This window comes from Chinchilla lanigera, unplaced genomic scaffold, assembly GCF_000276665.1.
Source record: "Chinchilla lanigera isolate Chin_1 unplaced genomic scaffold, ChiLan1.0 scaffold00033, whole genome shotgun sequence".
Classification (NCBI taxonomy): Eukaryota; Metazoa; Chordata; class Mammalia; order Rodentia; family Chinchillidae; genus Chinchilla; species Chinchilla lanigera.
In genome coordinates, this window is record NW_004955434.1 from 20,737,513 (window position 1) to 20,758,327 (window position 20,815).

Here is a 20,815-nt window from a genome sequence, read left to right on the forward strand (position 1 = left end):
TCACTTTGTAAACATCCTGAGCCTGTGCCAGAGGAGGGCGGGGAGATGGTATGAGTGCCACACCCACCGAGGGCAGGTAGCCTGCATACAATATAAGGGAGAAAAAGAGGCTTGTTCTCTCTCTTTTTTTGCTCTTGTTGCTTTTACTGTCTTCTGCTGCCTTAAACTGTTGACCCTGTACCACACCACCCTGCCTTAGAGCCAGCTGATTACAGACTGAAACCTCCACAAACTGTGAGCTAAATACACATTTCCTTCCTTAATTGTGGGTGTTGCGTATTTTGTCTCAGCAATGACAGAAAAGTAACCAAGATAGCTCTGGATTCCCATAGCCATTTGCATTCATCTACAATTTCTCATTGCATTAATTAGAAGAGGTTAACTTCAGTGACACATAGTCTCTAAAATGGATCCTGGTCCAACACAGCAGACCTTTACTTCTTGCTCACTTAGTCTTAAGTAAAAGGACAGGTCGTGGAATGGCCATCCTGCACTCAGAAAGCACCAAATGGAGGCTTTGTCACCTTTAATGACCAAACCCATAATTTCTCTGAGGCCATCTCCCTCTCAAATAGACCCATGCCAAAAGCATGAGGAGGGCATGTAGGAGATTTTTATGGACCAGGTGTACAAGTAGTACACATTACTTCTATCAGCTAAATCTCAGTTTCAACTACCTTAAATGTAAAAGAGCCTTGGGAATATTCTGTAGGTGTATACTCAAGATGAGAAGATTTGTCCAAGATGGTAGATTTGTGAGCAGCTAACAGTCCTTGCCACATTCACGTATGCATTACAATAACTGTGCTTGAAAAGGACAAATATGTTCTACACTATGGACCCTCAATGTGACCCTTGGCATGTTGTAGGACTTAGGTAAAAGTGTGTGTACATGTAAATGAATGAAAGAATGAAGCAGTAAGAGTATTACTTTGAATTTCTCCATTGTTGGTAGAACTTATACAATCACTATGGAAATCAGTATGGAGATGCCTCAAAAAATTAAAAGTAGAAATTCCATTTGACCCAGCTATTTACCTTCTAGGAATTTTTCAAAAAGAGTTAAAGACATCATAACCAGTGTTGCATGCGTACCCACACTCACAACACTGCTACACATTGGAAACAGCCCATTTCTCCATCAAAGATGAATGGATAAAAGTAGTATTGATACACAATGGAGTACTACTCTGCCATAAAAGGGTAAACTTGAGTCATTTAGAGGAAAATAAATGCACCTGAGTCCATAATGTTAAGTGAACTAACTCAAACCCACAAGCTTAAATATCATGATTCTCTTATATGAAAAAATTTATATAACATATATAAAATATAATATATATATATAAATCAAAAGAAAATACAGATAATAGAAAGAAAAAAAGGTATTATAATCCAGTGTAGATAATATAACTAAAAGTGCACCTTGATTTAATAGAATTGTTTTACATGTTTTCTATGTTCTTTGGTCTACTGGTCTGGTTTTCAATCTGTATATATTACAATTACCTTTGTAAGGTCTTATAAATAAATGAATACGATGCTGGAGGTTGGTGGGATACAGGGGGGAGGGGAATTGAAATGTTTTATGTACATGTATTAATGACCTACATGACCATAATCATTCTTCACTATTTTATGCGATGTACTAATTAAATTGGTAATCACTATTTTATGTACTAATGAGTCAAAAAAATTAGCCTGAAATAGAAAATTTGTGTTTTTGTAGCTCTACATCTCTCCTTTAATCTAACAATGTTTCTAATACACACAAAAAGTAATTATTCATGGTTGATGGATCTTCAAAACTAATAATATTAACCAAATTAATTTAGGCATTTAAAATTGCTTAATTAGTTTCAAATTTCATGGATAGTAATTAAATTGAAAACAGGCCTGTGCAAGACAGTTATAAGAGAAATGGTAATAATTACTTTGATGTAACTTGCATATTCTTATCTATTTTTAGGAATAAATTGAATTTTAGTTTAATTAAGACCTTCTGTGTTAGTGTCACATAAAAGTACTTGCTGGGTTGAGCATGTTGGTGATAATGATGAAACATGTCAAACTTCTTAGGAAATACAAACATGTAGACATCTTTCTCAATATATAGTTCTGATTGAAAATTAAAATATAACAAAATGTGCAGAATGTTTGCTGATTATCATTTATAGTTACAAATATTAGCGAGTATTCAATATCTATATCTGATATTTCATTGTCTTTTTTATGTGAATTTTTTTGTCTATTTCTCCAATCTCTTGATTAATGGGTCCATAGGCACAAGAGTTCTAGTAACGGCAAGTCAAGTCCTTGTCAGACTTCGAATCTCTCTGACTTATTCCTGTCACTTGCCTTACTTCTCCATCAGCTTAGAGAAATCTGTTTTTAAGGTCTTAGGTAATTGCATTGGGCTTACCCAGAGAAGCCAAGACACTCACCCTTTCTTCAAGTCAAATTAGGAACCCTAATGAGTCCTGCCTTATAAAATCATTTTTGCCATATAGAGCAGCATATCACAGACATGACAGTGGAGGGGAGGCTCTTGGGGTCCAGATTCTGCCCAACACAGTGAAACTATACTGTACAGCACAGAGACTGTCCCATATAAATTCTGGGCAATTATACTCCTTTCCAAAAGATTTAGGGAATAAAATAATTTTAACTTATTATGAACTATTGCAGACACTGAAGAAGGTATACATTAATATAAACATTCACAGAGCCATAATTGACATTAAAGTATAAATTCCAAAATATATAGAGTGAAAAAGTGAAACCCTATGACTGATATACATTTTTTCATAACAGATGTCACAAACATGGTTAAAGAAGTTCATGGATGTTTAAACTCTAGATTTAGCCAGCTGTGATTTTAGATATTTATAATCCCAGCACTCAGAGCCTGAAGCAGGATGATCATGAGTTCAAGGTTCGCCTGGGCTACACAGAGAGTTCAAGGTCAGCCCAGATAGTAGAGCAAGATCCTCTCTCAAAAAATTTTTTTAGAATTTTACCTGCTACTTCAAGAGAATTCGTTTTCAATAATAAAAATGAGTGTATTTGCTGAATGCTTACTTTGTGCAGAACGCTGCGTCACTAAGCCTTGTGTACATACACACATACACACACGCGCAAATCGTGTTTTCTCAACAATCAGCAGTATGAAAATCATTCCTGCCTCAAAAAGAGTGAACGGAGGCTCATAGAGGCAGTGGAAGGTCTAGGGGAGTTACTTACTCCTTAAATTTATAGGAGTCAGTTAACAATTTGTCCTTTACCGGAAGAGGCTGGAGCAGCTCAACAGCAAAATGATAGAATAAGAAGATAAGAGTTTTCAAGTGGATCTGTATTTGAATGCTGATTTCAACACTTAACTAACTTGGCAAACTCCTCAAACGCTTTGTGTCTCTAGTTCCTAATTTGTGAAGTGTAGCTGGTAATGGACTCCTCATGGGACTGTGGCAAGATAATATGTGTAAAGAAGCCAGTGTGTGATAAGCTCTAAATACATGTTCTCCAGTACCTCCTTCCTGGAGCGGCTGACGCGCATGTTAGTTCTAACGCACTTGAAAACCTCGGGAAGTCAGTTCTGGGCTCAAGCCAACCTGTCTTTATTTGGTTCACATTTAATAGACTTTGGGGCCCACCTTGGTGCTCAGATCTGTTGGATTAGTGATGCGTCCCTGTGGGCCCATCCACATGTGGTACATGCATATGGATAGCCTGAAAAGCTGCCGCAAGATAACCGTAATCAGTGACTGCCAGCATCACATGTACCCCAGGCAGTTCAGAAGTGCCAACTTCGTAGGGGACTTTCCTGGCATCTGTTAGAGGAGCCACATGCCAGAACGCTCTAGTGCCTCTTGCATTAATATGTATTTATGTGCATTGTTTTTGATGGCGCTAATCAGACTTGAAATTAATCCAAGACATTTCTACAACTCAGAGACATTAATCCCTCACTGCCCTCTGCCTCCAGGCTCTGTCTGAAGACTTAAGTCAGCTGTGTTATCTCTCTAGGTGTGTGGAGACCAAAGCCAAGGGGCTGTGTTCCTGAGAGAATTCACACTGATCCGGAGAGAGAGCCTTCATGAAGATTTCCTGTCCGACCTCCTGAATAATCACAAAGCTGAAGACTCGGTAGTGTCTCTTCCCTTTATTCATTGAAACACAGAGGTTCAGGGGCCGGTTCTGACTGCTGTGGCTCTTGTCTGTCACAAGTCTGAGGTCCATGTGGTGTTTTCTCACATCCCCGAGAACAGGGTGAGGCAAAGGATAGGGCAGCGGACAGCCTGTGTGAAGCAACTTCCTGACTTTCTGGTTCTGGCAAGTCTTAAGTATTTTACTCTAGTGTTAAAGTTGGTGGAAGCATGCGGAGAATTCACTTTAAAATAACTGATGTTTTGCCAGTGAGTCTCACAAGAAGTGGTAATAATTTAAATAAGTGAAGAAGAAAGGAGATTTATATATAAAACTGAGATTGTTTTAGGGGTCAGTGGGAATTCCACCATCGTCTATTCATAGCTTCTCTGTGGATATTTTTACTTCAAAGTGTTAGTTATATTTATTTTGTGAAAGCTTGTTTCTCTGATGGTGGTTTTGGGAAAAAAGAGGAAGAAGCAAATGAACTCTCAAATGCAAACAAATAGTATAGCTGACTGACACTGCCAAGATACAGACCCTCTCTTCTTGCACATTAAACTGTCATTTGTAATTGGTACTTCATTATATGACTTGGATTGATGATTTCTGAACATTCTAAATGTGGTTCTTATGCCAATAACTTTGTGCGCAAAACTGTTCGTATGGCATACACAAGCCAGTAGGATTCCTTGTTCAATCATAAAACAGAACCACAGAAAAACAGCACCTTAGAATACCTGTAAAGCAAACATGGAAGTGGCTTTGTTTCTACATCTTCTGCCCTGTCTCCTTACTGCCTTCTCTCAAGAGGTTTTTTTGTATACTTATCTCATATCCTTCTTCGCTAGACAGTAAATAACTTGGTCACTCAGTAGCCATTCACAGACCACCCCTTATTGGGTTTGTCATTTCTCCAAAATGGGCATTCATAACCTCCTGAAGCTTATGCTCCAGGATGGACAGAAACATTGGCGAAATTTTCCATGGGTACTAAAATTAATTTCCATATGACGCATGTATAATTTGTTTCTTCACTGAGTTCTGAAAATTCAGAACTTACCTTTCTACTCTCATTGTTTGCTCACAGCTTGCTTTGTGATCTCCTATGGCACATGTACTTTGCACCTAAATTTTATTGTTCCTTCTTGTGGACAATGTCTTGGCAGTTATAGTTTAATTTTGTACCATTTAGTGTTGCACAAGGTGTGAAATATGGTAGCTAATACTGAATTTAGTCTTTGAGAGTCCTGGCAAGTGCTGCTTGTGAATACTGCATGAAACTTTATAAGCAACTCTAGTTATTACATCACTTATACCACAAAGGAAATTAAGTCATACGAACAAATTATAAATATAACCGAGGTGGTCACAGCAGTTCCGTCCACTAAAAGCAGTTGTCAGTGGCAAGCATTGTGCCCTGTCACAGACGTCATCACTCCATAGTATTGCACTGATTTCCATCGTGAGAAAGCTGTTCATTAACTAAACATACTCAGTCCAACTGAGCTCACAGCAACTGAGTGGGTGGGAACACTTTGCTTAAAGAGGAAATGCCTACCTACACAAGTAGTCAAAACTGCAGTTGTGCAATAAAAGGGGAGGGAGAAGATCAAAGCTTCCTAAGGACCAGAAGCCAACTCAGCCTCCTCATGAATTTGTGCAATTCTTATGATTTCTGTGGGAGGTGGCCGACCACATACAAAGCTTTGTAAAAGTGTAACTTCATCTTCTAGATAGAGATTGAAAAGATGAATTAACATAATCTCTGTGTTTCTTCTAGAGGAAGAGTTCAAACATGAGTTGCCACTTGTATAAGATAGTCAGGAAAGGGGGTGAGGATTTAGCTCAGCGGCACAGCGCCTGCCTGGCAAGCGTGAGGTCATGAGTTCGATTCCTGGTACCGGAAAAAAAAAAAAAAAAAAGCTTAAAAGATAGTCAGGAAAGTGGACATTCTTTTCATGCCCCTTGTTTTTGGGTTCCCATTCATAGGGTGTAGCCGTTCAGCAGAGAAGGAGAGTCAATGAAATCCTTCCTGGTACAGATCACAAAAATCTCTTGGCAAAGGAAGGTAGCCAAGAGAGAGAAAAAATTATTGAGTAACGTACTCTGAACAATTCTATCTGCTTTCCAGTTAGTCTTGCCTGGTATCCCAAGGATGTTTATACCCATATGTCACCACCCCTGCCTCTGGGAGCAGGATCCATATGTTGCTTCCCACCTCAGTAGCATCTGGCCCTGCACTTGTGTGAGATATATGCTCAGCTGGGGTAAGTGTTTGTGGATAGAGAAAACCCACCATGCCTATTTCCTATTTCCCTGCTGTTCCATTTATATATTAAAAACACTGTGAGAATTCCACCACAAAATATTCAGGAAGGGTGACTCACGAATGTGAAAACCTTTCTGAATATAAAGCATTTCTGTTAAAAGAGCATGATTTCAGTTTCTAATGAGGTGATAAAAGGACATTTCAAATTATCTGCCTTGATAGCCTTTCATGTCAGTATACAGTGTTTGCCACCTGGAAACCCATAGTTTTGAAAGTAACAGATTTATCCTGATACACAGAAAATTTGCACAACAGAACCATAACTATAGTATACATGGCCTTACACTTCTGAATAACATTATTGCTACTCTCTTTTCAGAAGATAATTTTTATTTAAATTTAATTGAAACTTTCCTTCCCTCTCATACTCTTTCTTTATTAAGAATTTTTCAGGAAAAAATTCTTTCAAAAAGTCAAATAGGTTTTGGAAACCAGAAAAGCCTGATTTACCTTATTTGTAGAACTTTTTCACTTAAAAAGCTTGATTTAGTTTGATCATAAATGGGCATTCTGACCTTCAAGGGACACTCCTTCAATTTCTCCTCAACACGGGGCTTTGGGCATGAAGTGACTTCTACACTGCATCAGAAGAACTTTCTAGCTAGCTTTCTTTCAGTAGGCTAATTTGGTTCACTGCACTTTGAAAAGCAGCCTAAGCTAGTCATTTGTATAGAAGGCACAGCAGGAAACTTTACTTCTAATCATTGCCTGAAACTCTTGCTTGTATGTGATTTGCATTGTTTGCAGAGAAGAAATAGGCTGTTTGTCAAAGCCTGTTATTCATTATTGGAATAGTCAAAAAACAGATCACGTTAGTTGGCTTTGGTTGTTAGCCAGAAAGAACATTAGGATAATAATTAACATGCAATTCATTATAGAGTGGTGTTTTCTTCAGTATGTAATTAGTGCAAACCTCATGTGCCTATATAGTGGCTCTCAAAGTAGTTATTTAGAACACTATTATATGCTGGTAGAATAGAAAAATTACTTAAATATTTATGCCAAGCAAAGTATTCCTTTGAATTACTGGTCAAACAGAGCTGTCTTTTGTGGAATAAGGATGAACTTTGGTGGAGAGCATCTTCAGAAATATCTACCTTTAATTTATGTGAATGGATAGAGTTTGTTTTCTAGGGAGTCATTCACTGACACACTCTGAAATTGAAACTAAAAACTACAATCTCTTAAAAAATGGTTCCTCTTAAAGTAAATTATTTTTTCCTCCAGGGCAGAGGACCATTGGGTGGTGGGGAATATGATTTCTATATACTGAAAAATTATTTCAATGAACACACATGTGAAATGGTCTAAAACTATTTCCGGGTATCCTTTAGGTGCTCACCAAACTCTTTCCTCCCCTGCCAAGGGAAAGGAAACACAATTTAACTGGGAACACCTAAAGACAATGGCTTAATTTGCTTCAGTATATTTCTAACATGCGTCCTGTGCTAGACTATACAGTGGACCTGGATGCAGGGAGGGTGGTTGTACGTCAAGAATATTTAAGTCACTCAAGAACGACACTGCTTTCTCTTGGCACCTTCCCACCTGAACTCATTCACTGCATTCCTGACAGAATTACCCTTTTCCAAAACAAAAGCTTGTATAAGTATTTGTGGAATAGAGACAACTAACATTTCATTGCAAACGTAGGTACTCAAAGTGTCTATCAATTCATGATCTATAATTAGTAACCAATCGCATATTTTTAGTTTTAATTTTATTAGTGCATGTTTGTAGTACATAACAATCACACTCATCTTGGAGAGCTGGTACATATATTCAACGCATCTTAATTTATTTTATGTCCCTTTCCCTTAACTACCCTCCCCCAACCATATTTTTATTAATTGACTTTGCCCAAAGGAAAATGTGCGTTGAAGGGGCCAAATGTTTTATATGTACAAGTACCTCCAATTCAATCTTTGGCTTTGTGTCTGTTCTTGGGAAAATATGTAGAGCCAAAAAGATTAAATTTGTCATACAGCCTACTTGGTATGTTGTATTATATATGATTTCACGAAGAAAATATCAGAACACCTTGCAGAATATGAAAATATGTCACCCTGTGGGTTTAAAAAGTACTATTTTCTGCATATGTTTGCAAGACTTATCTAATGTGTTATGAGTCTAAAAGTCATCATATAGATATAGATATCTATATATCTCTAAATCCTGTATATGAATATCTTATATAATTTCATATTTTATAGGGTTTTTGCATTTTGCACTAATACTTTACATCATTTCTACATTTGTATAGGAAGACAAAAGCAGCTGCAGAAGGCCAAATATATAGAAAGCACCTTACTAAAGGAATTATACATATCCCTTAGAACAACCTAAGGAAGGCAATAGCTAACTTCATTTTGCAATAGTAATTCAACCAATTGAAAATGCAATTTTAGAGAGCTACCACTAACAATGGTAACAGAACTGTAAGAATTTAGATCTGTAAGATACAGGACCTGAATGGAGTGTCAGTGAATAATTCAAAGGTGGATGTTAATTCAGACCCTGTTAGTTACTGGAATACAAAGGAAATCAGTGAAACTAACAATTCTGGGCAAGAAAGGCAAATGGTGAAATAAGAGAACAAAAAATGAGGGGGAAGGAAGAAAAGAATCACAAGTCATTGAGACAGCAGACCTTGTGCTCCACCTCGCAATTTTGATATAAGAAATGGCTGATTGGTCAGCACCTACTGCAGTCTTCTTCCTTTTGCCCACCAAAGAAGATTGTCTCTTTTCAACCGGCAACCTTTATTGCTTAGGAGCACATGGGTGTTCAAGTGTGCCACACACGACACTCTGTGCTACGTCAATCACGATTCTGTGTTAGGGCATCCATTTCTTCATGGCAGGAGCACGCCATTATCCTTACCAAAATTTCTCTGAATAAACATCCATTTCTACTGAAGGATTAAGGTGTTAAATAGAGAAGTACACAATATCATGAATGGCAGTCTTAGCATTGGAAGGATGGCAGCTTCCCTCCATGTTAATCCACATATCCAGGATAGTCAGATACATTTACATGTGTTAAAATAGGTCAATTTCAAAAATTATATACTGCTGGAGGGGAAACGATGGCATTTTATAATATGATAGCATTTTATCCACTTTAATGTCCCATAAATCTTTAATAGTTATTATTTAGGGAAAATTCTTTCACCCCAATAAAAAGAATGGCTCCTTAGGAGGAAGCATGCATAGCTAATAAGTATTAAGTGGATGCTCAGTTTTCCTAGTCACGGGGCAAAATTTGAACAACATTCTTAGCATTTCATACCCATCAGATTAGCAAAAAAAACTCAAAAAACTGACAAAAGCAAGTGTCAGTGAGGAATTAAGGTAGTGAGAAATGCTCCTGTATTGTTGGTGGGAGTATAAATTGATTTAACCACTATAAAGAGCAACTTAGCAATGCCTACAAAATTGTATACAGTTATGTCCTCAATGCCAAGAATTTCATTTTAGGAATACATCCTCAAGAAACACAGTATTGGTCACTAAAATACTGGATATTACAGACTAAAATTGTAAGGAAATCCTACATATCCATCAGAAGGCAAAAGGATGAACAACACATGTTGATTCATAGAATAAAATACTGTGTATTATCACTTGTGTCTAGATGTCCTCCCAAAGCCTCATGTGATCACAGGGCTTTTTCAGAGGTGGCTGAATGTGGAGTGTGGACTGACTGGTGGTGCAAGGCTGGGGTTAAGGGTGAGTGATTGCTGGATAAATCCCCTGATTGGATTGACACTGCCCTAATCCCAATAGACTGGACACGATATAAAGGGACAGAAAGAGGCTTGCTTTCTCCCTTCCCTGGCTTGCTTTTGCTGCCTTCTGCCACCATGAACTCTTTCTCCTCTGTGATGCCCCTCTGCCATGTGCCACCCTGCCTTGGAGCCAGCTGATCATGGACTGAAACCTCTACAAACTGTGAGCTAAATACACCTTTCCCCCTTTAACTTTGGGTGTCAGGTATTTCATCTTAGCAATGATAAAAGTAACCAAGACAGTATAGATGCACTTAAAATAGATTTACATGTACACTAATATAGGTCAATTTCAAAAGCATCATGCTGAAGGGAAAATGATGCCATAATATGATGGGATTTATACCTACTTTAATGTCCCATAAATCTTTAGTAGTTATTATTTAGGAAAAAATCTTTTGTGTCATAATAGGATGGGGAAAATATGCTCCAACACTGAATTACTGGTTATCCTCTGGACAGAGAGGGAGGAATGGGAACTGAACTAGACCATTTTGTGTAATATTCTTTAACTATATTTGTAATATCTTATTTTTAAAGAATAATATGGTATATTAGTACTTGTTTAAATTGCTAGTGAGCACACAAAGCTTTGCTTTATTATCACTGTGCCTTTTATGATTGAAATAACTTCTGATAATGTATAATAAAGCATTCAGGATGATGTCTAACAAACAGCACAAAATAAAAACTATTTTTATTAGCAGTGGTAGAACTGGAACATCACTGCAACATACTGTGAGAAAGCTCAGTCTCCAAGATGAAATGCATACATGAGTCACATCTTTGCACTGAGACATAATTAAGGAATGGAGAAAAAGGTGACAGCAGCATGGAAGATCACGGTTTCTCCTCTCAGTTCGGGAACTATGACTTTTGTAAATAATGTCAGGATGATGAATCTCGGTTTTTATGGGAAGACACTATCTTTCACACTTGACCTTTCAAATTAACTGCAAGCCATTACCCTTTAAAGAAGAAAAATTCTTTTCTTTATCATGTCCTAATTTCCGCATAGCTTATACAGTCCCTACCTATGATTTATGAGATGTCTACCATTTGCTAAGTTTCTGTCATTTTTTCTAAACAAAAATGAATATCAAGATTAATTATTGAAAAGACACTGGAGGTAATAAAACATGAAACATTAAAAATGTCAATGCAAATGCAAGCAGATTTTTATGATCAAACACCTTCTCAAATCTAAAACAAAATTTAAAACAAAATTAACATCAGTTAGAAATATATAACATGTGTGAATTTTATGACTCCATTTTGAGCACATTTTCACATCTTATACTGTAAGAGTTTCTCCAAAGGACTTTGTTAATAATTCTACAGGCTTCATATTAAATAAATCTTTGTTAGGCATGAGTTTCAACTTTTCCCCTTTAAATTAGGTTTTCCTTTGTTGAATGAATCCTCACTTATATTAATTCTTAAAGAAACTAGCACATTGAAATGAACCTTAAATATCTTCAGTAAAAGTTGTAAATCTAAGGAGGTAAATATTGCCTGTTTCACATTGGACCTGTACTAAAAAGCACATGCAAAATATAGGTACTGTGACTTAAATTACAATTCAGAATTATCAGATGGAGCACCAAAGAATAATTTATCGTTTCTGTGTACTAAACATCCTTGGTATGAAAAGCTAATTTAGCTTGTGAAAAGAGAAACATTTTTCAAAGGAGTTTATCAGTTGTTTAAAAGGTAATGTTAAAAGCTGGGCTTGGTAGCACATGCCTGTAATCCCAGCCTTCTGGAGGCTGAGGCAGGAAGATCACAGGATCCCAGCAAGTTCAAGGCCAGCCTGGGCTACACAGTGAGTTCAATGCCAGCCTGAACTACATAGTGAGACCTTGTCTCAAAAATAAAACAAAACAATTTTTTAAGAAGGTAATGTTAAAACTTACAGCTTGTGCAATGAGCTTAACTGCCTGCCTCTCCCCGGCCACATGTAGACACACTGTGTGCCAGTGGTCGAAGGCAGTTGGACGAATGGTTAGTGACTCCTCCAGTGGTTGGACAAGGTCATCTGGCACGTGGGTCTCTGCAGAGAGATGCTAAACAGAATTGGAGGAGTCAGGAAACCTACTGGAATGATGTGACAAGAGGTCAGACTTCTGTCACCTGAATTTAAGAAAATACGAGAGCATATTTGAGGTTGCACACAGTAACAAAAATCTCTGTGGAACAGCAAATCCTCTTAGATTTACTTTTTTATTTTCTATTATGTATAGACATGATTTTTTTCATTTGTCTAGAGTAGCTGCTATTTCAGTAGTATTTCAGGACTTTAGTATGTGATTTTAAGTGGGTTGGCCAATCAAGAAAAACATTAAAAGCACAAAATTTACTAGAATGATTATTGAAGAGACATAATTTCTAGATACTTATTTCAAGATTCTTTGTCCTGTTCTCCCTTCTGATGATCACTTTTAAGAAAAATAATATCATATGTTATTCAATGAGAAAAGTAATAGCATTGCCACTCCATGGGAAGTGTTGGAAGGAAACATACTTTAGTTTTCCTTTGTGCTCAGTTCAGATTTAACTTGATGTTGACAACGGAAAATGAATGTAAAAAAAATCTGTGTTACTTAAATTACAAAAATGTAATTTTTGCTGAGAGAAAGGACTTATGGCTACTAACAACTGTATTGCGAAAACTAAAAATGTGGCGTTCTGCATTAGTATCTGAAGCCACAGGTGGGGTTGTTTTGCGTTGAGAACTTATTACCAACTAACTGTGAAACTTCAATCAATTTGTATGACTTTCTGAACCTTGTTTTCCTGACCTTCAAAATAAACATGTTCTCGATAATCACACACCCCGCACACAGCATCGTTATTCAAATTAGGTTTTTAATGGAAACTTTTAATTTGATGAACTTTTTGTCTATTCAAAGGTTGTCTCTACATCAAAATCAATTCTGTATTTCTGGAATCAGGTCTTCCTGTCCGTACTAGGCTTTCTCTCCTTCCCAGCTCTCTGCAAACGCCAGTTCGCTGCCTGTCCGTTCTGCTGTACCTTAATCACCATAATATTGGTAACAAATAGTATGTGCTTTGCTTTCCACACAGTTGGTGCGTGCGTAGAAAGCCAGTTCTGTTTCTGCCGTTACACTCCCTAAGCACGATTAACACCAGAACACCCTGCTCCAGGGCTGATGAACCTTTTAGCGATTTCAGTGACAACAACTAACCAGCTGCGGCGCCTGTGCCGTGGGCCCACCACTGCTGCCCTGGCTTCCTCCTTACTCTGCTTTTACCTTTGACACTTTAGACCGTCTTCGCTCCAGCTTGCTGAGCGCACTCTTTGCTCCCACATGCGATGATCAGCTCAGCGCTTTGCTCTCAGGACCTCTTCCAGCCGGACTGCCCTCCGCCTTCCTCTCTAGACCCTTCTTTGTTAAACCAAAACCGGTCCTTCCTGTTCTAGGAAGCTGGCCATCGGACTGGTCCGCGGTAGGTTCACCTCTCTGCTCTTACAGTCCTCACCCGCCTCGCCCCTGGTATCTGCTGGAGTCCTGTCTTCTCAGGCTATTTGGAGGACCCTCCCATGGAAATAGAGCCCTAGGCTCAGGCCACACAGCCATCCATTTCCAGGCTTCTGATCTGCAGGGATGATCTGCCAAGAGGGGAATATTTGTGCACATCCGGGAACAGAAACAGGGATGTTGAGGTCTCAAAGATTTAGCCACAGCAGAGGGGCAAAAAGGTGAAGAGGTGAAAAAGACATGAAAAAGCTTGGCTAGACGTGCAATGGAACACAAGGCGGTCAAAAATAAACTGAGTCTAGGAATTCAGTTCCGCGATCATGTTCTAAAAACGCTGTGCTTCTTCCTTGTTGCATCCTTCCTGACAGGGGATCCCTCCTACTTTGCATCATTCTGCACACATCTGACATCCGTGCATGCATCCCACACAGCGGCTGCCTGGCAGACATCTGGGCAACGACTTTGTCTCACAATGCTTTGTTTTCCCAGCATGCACATCGGGATCTTCAGCAAAGTAATAATAATTATATAATTATAACAACAGTAAAAAGAACAGCAATTATTATTTATTGAGTGCCTCCTTCGGACCAAGTGCTGCCGTGGCACTCTGAATACATATTTCACTCGTCCGAAGAAGATGATTTTGTCCTCTTTTAACAGATGAGGCATACGTATTTCATTAGCCCCTAGGAGGCTGACTTTATACCTCTCTAACATATGAGAGCGACTGAAACCAAAAATAACTACCCAAGGTCGCAAAACTGATCTGTTACTTAAATGATTACGATGATACACATTTAAAGAGTATTCACTCAAAAACTATTAACTGAGCATCTATCATATTCAACATACAGAGTATATAAGGATGAGCTGAACAATATTTACTGCCCGGAAGTTTAGAATATTAACATTTTAAATCTGCGAGAATGGTCTTCTTTTTTACATCAATTAGCCAGAGTTATGGCAGCGTGCTTCGATTTGAAGTATCATTAATTTTGTCCTTTTAACAGGGAAGCCTTCCGAAATAGCACTTTATTTATTTTGGTATTTGAAGGGGTTTAACCTGATTATAAATTTCTAAAAAGCTAATGAATACAAAATTCCAGGTGAACCTTATTTCAGTTAGCAATTATTTTCTCACAGTTATTGTTTGCAAAGCTTATGGCCTGTCAGAGGATTTTAGTATTGATATATAAGTGTTCAGATGGCTTCTTTCCTCTGGACTGAAAGCGGAGGGTTATAGATTAGGTTGCAGACACTGCCGTTACCACTGCCAGCCAGTGTTCCAAGTTTCTACAGGAACTGTTGAGCTGTATGTATTAAACACGTCCCAAAGCATGAATGTGTGGAGATTAATATGTAGAAAACTAAATTAAATAAGTAGCTGAAAAAATGCTCTCTGTGCTGAACACCAATTTGGCGTAATTATTGTTAATGAGAACAGAAGAAATTGGCTTTATCTTTTTTACTCTTTTTGGCAATTCTGAACTTAAACCCTGACGGAAGTGTGCCTCAGAGGTTGTGCTATTCAATAGTAAGTCTATTATGTGTCATGAACAGTGGCATACATACACATTTGTTTTTCTCCAATGTAGAAAAAATTCAGCTATAAAGATTTTTTACCGATTTTGAGAGATCAAATATTTGGCCCCAGGGTCAAATGGAGAGAGCCGGCCATTGTCTCTTTCTCCAATCAGCCAGGCCTCTGACTCCCATTCTCAAAGACACTGTGATGCAAAATGGCCCTTAAAGCTCCAGCCACCACACCCGTGTTCTAAGCAGTGTGAAGGAAGAAAGTTCAAATAGATAATGAAAATGTACACTACCAGGCTCGTTAGGGCTTTCTAGGAGCTACCACTCTATTTTTCTATCGTATTGGCAAGGACTTAGTGACATAGCCATGCCTGTGTGTACGGAATATGGACCGTTCAGGCTCTCTCATTTGAGGAAGAAGAAAGAATGAACATTGGAGGAGCTGACCGTCTCCCCTCTCCACTACAGTGATCAACTAGTAAAACAGTAATGCAACTCAATTCTCCTAACTGGTGTGCTGAATATAGAATATATATCCCAGTGACTTTAAGGGTTTTTGGAGGGAGTAAAAATGTTCTAGAATTAGATAGTGGTGATAATTGCACAATCTACTGAAAGCCACTCAGCTCTACACTTTGAAGGTGAAGTTAATGAATTGTCTTAACTGTTTTTATTTTGAAGAGAAAAAAATAAAAATAAGTATAAAACAGAGTTTCAAAACAGCTTGGTAGGAGAGTTATAAGAATTACAAGCCTGTAGTCTAAAGTCTAAATATAAGAGGGGAGGACAAAGACACAATTTTTTTTACTTCAGTCCTAAAGTCTAAGGGGCGCATCTCAACGAGAGAGACTGGAGCCTCACTAACCTGCCTCAGCTGTTGTTTTATATCAGGGAGATGCCCACAGCAGTACCACCTTGATGTCGGAGAGTGTGTGGGACTGTGGACCGCGCCGTGGAGCAGCTGGTGGTGGTGATGATCGTGATGGTGATGAGCACTATTCATCACTTCTCAGATACTGACTTGACTTCTTCCATGGGTAATAGTTAGAACGGTGGGCATGTTTGTAATATTATAATTAATCTTAAGAGAAAACCAAGGTACAGGTTGAGTAACTGGTAACGTTTACAGGCTGACTTCATAGTGTGTAATCCTAACTCCAGAACTGAAGCAGTAGCCATGAGGTAAGGAAGCTGAAGCTGAACAAGCTTAGATATCTGGTTCTGAGGGTCACGCAGTGGGTAAGAAGGGGGCTTTGGATGCAAAACCAGATCGACATGATTTGAAGCCGTTACACTTACTTTGTGCCAGGTAATCCTAGTCTTTCTTCAACTTGAAATGTGCTCTATCCAAATGGACTTTATAAAGGAGCAAAGACAGTACAGTGGGATAAAGACAGTCTTGTCAGGGGGCTGGGGATTTAGCTCAGCGGCAAAAGCGCCTGCCTGGCATGCACAAGGTCGTGAGTTCGGTTCCCGGTACCGGAGAAAAACCGAAAAAAAAAAAAAAATACAGTCTTGTCAATAAATGATACTTGAGCAACTGGACATTCATGTGCAAAATCATAAATTTAGACCAGTCCTTATACCCCTCATAAAAATTAACCCATAAAAGACCATACACCTAAATGCAAGCATAGAAGTATAAAACTTCTAGTAGATGCCATAAGAGAAAATATTTCTCTTTTTGTATTAGTGCCTAATAATATCAAAAAATACTGAGTTTGAATGCATATATTTGGAGCATCTCCATTACCCCGTTACCCTTTCACATCCCTCCTCCATTCCTTTCCTCTGTGTAGTAATAATCTCCTTTCTGCTTGAATGGAATTGTTTTTAGATTCCATACATTAGGGAGAACATATAATATTTGATTTTCTAAATCTGGCTTATTGCATTCAACATGGTGTTTTCCAGATCCATCTATTTTTAGGCAAAAGACAAAATTTCCATTTTCTTTATGGCTGAATATCATTCCATTGTGTATTATACCACATTTTCTTTATCATAGGAAAAAATCTTTTCAACCTTCAGGATGGTAATGCCTCTGTAGATTTAACAAAAAACGTGATCCATTAAAAACAAAAAATTGATAAGCTGGACATTATTAAAATAAATAATTCCTATTCTGCAAAAGACAATTTCAAGAGAATGAGAAGACAGACCATACACCTAGAAAAAATATTTGCAGCTGCACGTGGTGGCACACACCCGTTAGCCAAGCAATTGCAAGGCTGAGGCAGGAGGACTCCTGCAAGTTTAAGGCCAGCTTGGGCTACACAGTGAGTTCAGGACCAGGCTGAACTACATAGAAAGACCTTGTTTCAAAAAACTAAGAAGAATTTGCAAATGATATATCAGAAAAAAAGACAGTTATTCAAAATATATAAAGAATTATTTATTAAAGGGATCATTTACCATGATCAAGTGGGATTAATCCAAGGGTTACAAGGATGGTTCAACATACACAAATCTATACATGTGATTTATTATATTAACATGATAAAATGCAAAGAACCTATGATCATCTCAATAGATGCAGAAAGGCATTTAGCAATCCAATATCCTTTCATGATAAAACTCTTAACAAATTCGGTACAGAAGGAATGACAAAAAAGCAACAAGCTCAAAACTAACATCATATTGAGAGGTAACAAATTGAAAACTTCTGAAATCAGGAACAAGACAAGAATGCTACTCCTCCCACATCCATTCAGTGTGTTACTGGAAATCACAGCAAGGACAGTTATGCGAGAGAAAGAAATAAATGGTGTCTAAATTTGAACAGAAGAAGTTAAATTGTTCCTGTTGACAGATGACATGATCTTATATTTAGAAAACCCTAATGACTCTGCCATAAATCTGTTAGGACTAATAAATAAATTCAGTAAAGTTTTAGAACACAAAAATCACACAAAAAATGGTAGCATCTCTACATGCTAACAATGAACCATCCAAAATAGAAATCAAGGAAACAATACCACTTATAATAGCTACCAAAACAAAGTGAAATATGTAGATATAAATTTAAGACACGTAAGTTTAAGATGTAAGTTGAAAGACAACAAATTTATGAATGAATGTTGAAAGAAATTGTAAAGCACACCAAATGAAAAGGTAATCCATGCTCATGAACTGGAAGAATTAATACTGTTAAATGTTTGTTCCATATCAAGTAATAGATTCAGTATGTGTCAAAATTGCAGTGACATGTTTCACAGAAAAAGAAAACACAATCCTAAAAGTGTTAAGGAATCAAATCAGACTCCAGATCGCCAAAATAACCTTGAGCAAAAAGGAACAAAACGTAGGCATTAAACCACCTGGCTTTAAAAGAGTACAGAACTACAGCGAGCAAAACAGCACAGTGCTGGCCTGAACACGGACATGGGCCAGAGCAGAGAGCAGAGAGCCTAGAAATAAATTCATGCCTCTGTGATAACCGACTTTTGATAGAGTTGTCAGAACATACAACAGAGAAAGAAACAATACTTAATAAACAGTTCTTGGACAACTAGATGACCATACGTAAAAAAATGAAATTAAGTATCATATCATAACATAAAAATCACTTCAACATGAATTAAAGTTTTAAATGTTCGATCTGAATCTATGAAACTGCTAGAAGACATGGAGTAAAGTTTCAATGATGTTGTCTGCCAATGATTTTTTGGATTTGACTCTAAAAATATAAGCAACAAAAGCAAAAGCAGGAAAAACAGGATTATCTCAAGCTAGAAGTTTCTGTTCAGCCAGATAAATAACAGAGTGAAGACATAACATATGCAATGGGAGAAAATATTCGCAAACCATGTATCAGGTAAAGAATTAATACCCAAAATATACAAAGAGTTTAAATATGTACACAGTAAATATACACAATTTTCCAATTAAATAAAAAATTAAAAGAACTCTTAAAATGCTCTCATAGGAAAACAAGCCAGATTAAACGGCCCAAACCTTTTAGTGGGCCTCTCGTCAAAGATGTACCGTGAGAAATGAGCAAAGGAAAAGAGTCCCATGGCATACGTCATCAGAGAAATTCAAATTAACAGTGATGAGCTCCCACTGCGTACGTACTAAAACGGCTGACGTTCAGAACGCAGAGCGCGCCCAGTGCGGACGTAAAGCAGTGCTCGGAACCCTCATCCACTGCTGGCAGAAGGCAAAATGGTAAAGCCGTTTTGGAAGACAGTTGGTCCTCTCTTACAAAACTAAACACACTCTTCCCGTACAAGCTAGAAACCCACCCCTTGAAATTTAACCAAACTAGTTAAAAACTTGTGTACACAAGAATGTGTGCATGGATGTTTATTGCAGCTTTATTCATAATTGCCAAAACTTGGAGCAATCAAGATGTCTTTCAGTATGTATGTGGACAAAAATAATACATCTGGACAGTGGAATGTTATTCAGATAAAAGGAAACATACTTGCAAGCCATAAAAGATATGGAAGAATCATAAATACACATCACTCTATGAAAGAAGCTAGTCCGAAAAGTCCACATACCGCATGATTGCAGCTAGATGATATTCTGGAAAAGGAGGTAATATGGAGACACCCAAAAGATTAGTAGTTGTTAGGCTTCCTAGGGATGGACGGCTAGGAAGGACCCAAAGGGCTTTGAGGACAGTGAAGCTCTTCCATGAGATACCATAATGGTCCATTCCTGTCGTTACACATTTGTTCAAAACCCCACAATACACACTACCCAGACTGAATCCCACATGAACTAGGATTTGGGCAAAAGTGATGTGCAAACCTAGGTTTCAGCAGTGGTAGAAAGTGTGCCGTTCGGTGGGCAGTGTTGGTGACAGGGAAGCTTTGCGTGTTTGGTGCCACATGACAAATAAAACTGTCTTTGCACTTTCCTTTTAATTTTGACAGTGAAACTGAAACCTCCCTAAAAGAATACAGTGTTCAGGGAAACAATTTAAAAGTAGTTTGAAAAATCTGACATAAGATTCCAATCACTAGACACATTTGGCTCGCAGATTTATTTTTATTTTTTTAACAACAGAAATAAAGTCTGATAACCAACAGCAGTAAAAGTAACCTTCCTAATTTGGAGAAAAAAGTCATCTCCTTTCATGGATTTTGTGACTTGCACTAAATGTATTTTAGTTAAATTCAACTGTAATTATTAAAGTGATTCGGTGAGAAAGGACTGTATAGATTCTGTCCTGGGACTGCATCACTCATTTGAACCCCACACAGAAACGCTGTCCCGACATGATGCCAGTTAAGAAGCCATTGTCACATATCTGGAAAAGAAGATAACACGGAGACATCCCAGCCACACTCTGGGAGGCTGAGGCAGAAGGATCACAAGTTCAGGCTCAGTGGATTAACTTAGTGAAAACCTGTCTCCAAAAAAAATTTTTTAAAGGGCTTGGAATGTAGCTCAGTGTGAAAGCCTTGGGTTTAACCCCCAGTACTGTGCTGGACAATAAAAAGAAAGAAATCATTCTCTCTCTCTCTCTCTCTCTCTCTCTCTCTCTCTCTCTCTCTC

The 20,815-nt window shown here is 37.9% G+C and overlaps 1 long non-coding RNA gene across 1 annotated transcript in view; it reads right to left on the reverse strand.

Moving 5' to 3' along the window:
• LOC106148974 overlaps window positions 1–19,317 on the reverse strand; it is a 46,987-nt gene extending 27,670 nt beyond the window's left edge. The window contains exon 1 of the long non-coding RNA XR_001234805.1: window positions 19,262–19,317. This is a non-coding gene — a long non-coding RNA (uncharacterized LOC106148974). The remainder of the gene's footprint in view (window positions 1–19,261) is intronic.
• Between the last annotated feature and the right edge of the window lie 1,498 nt (window positions 19,318–20,815).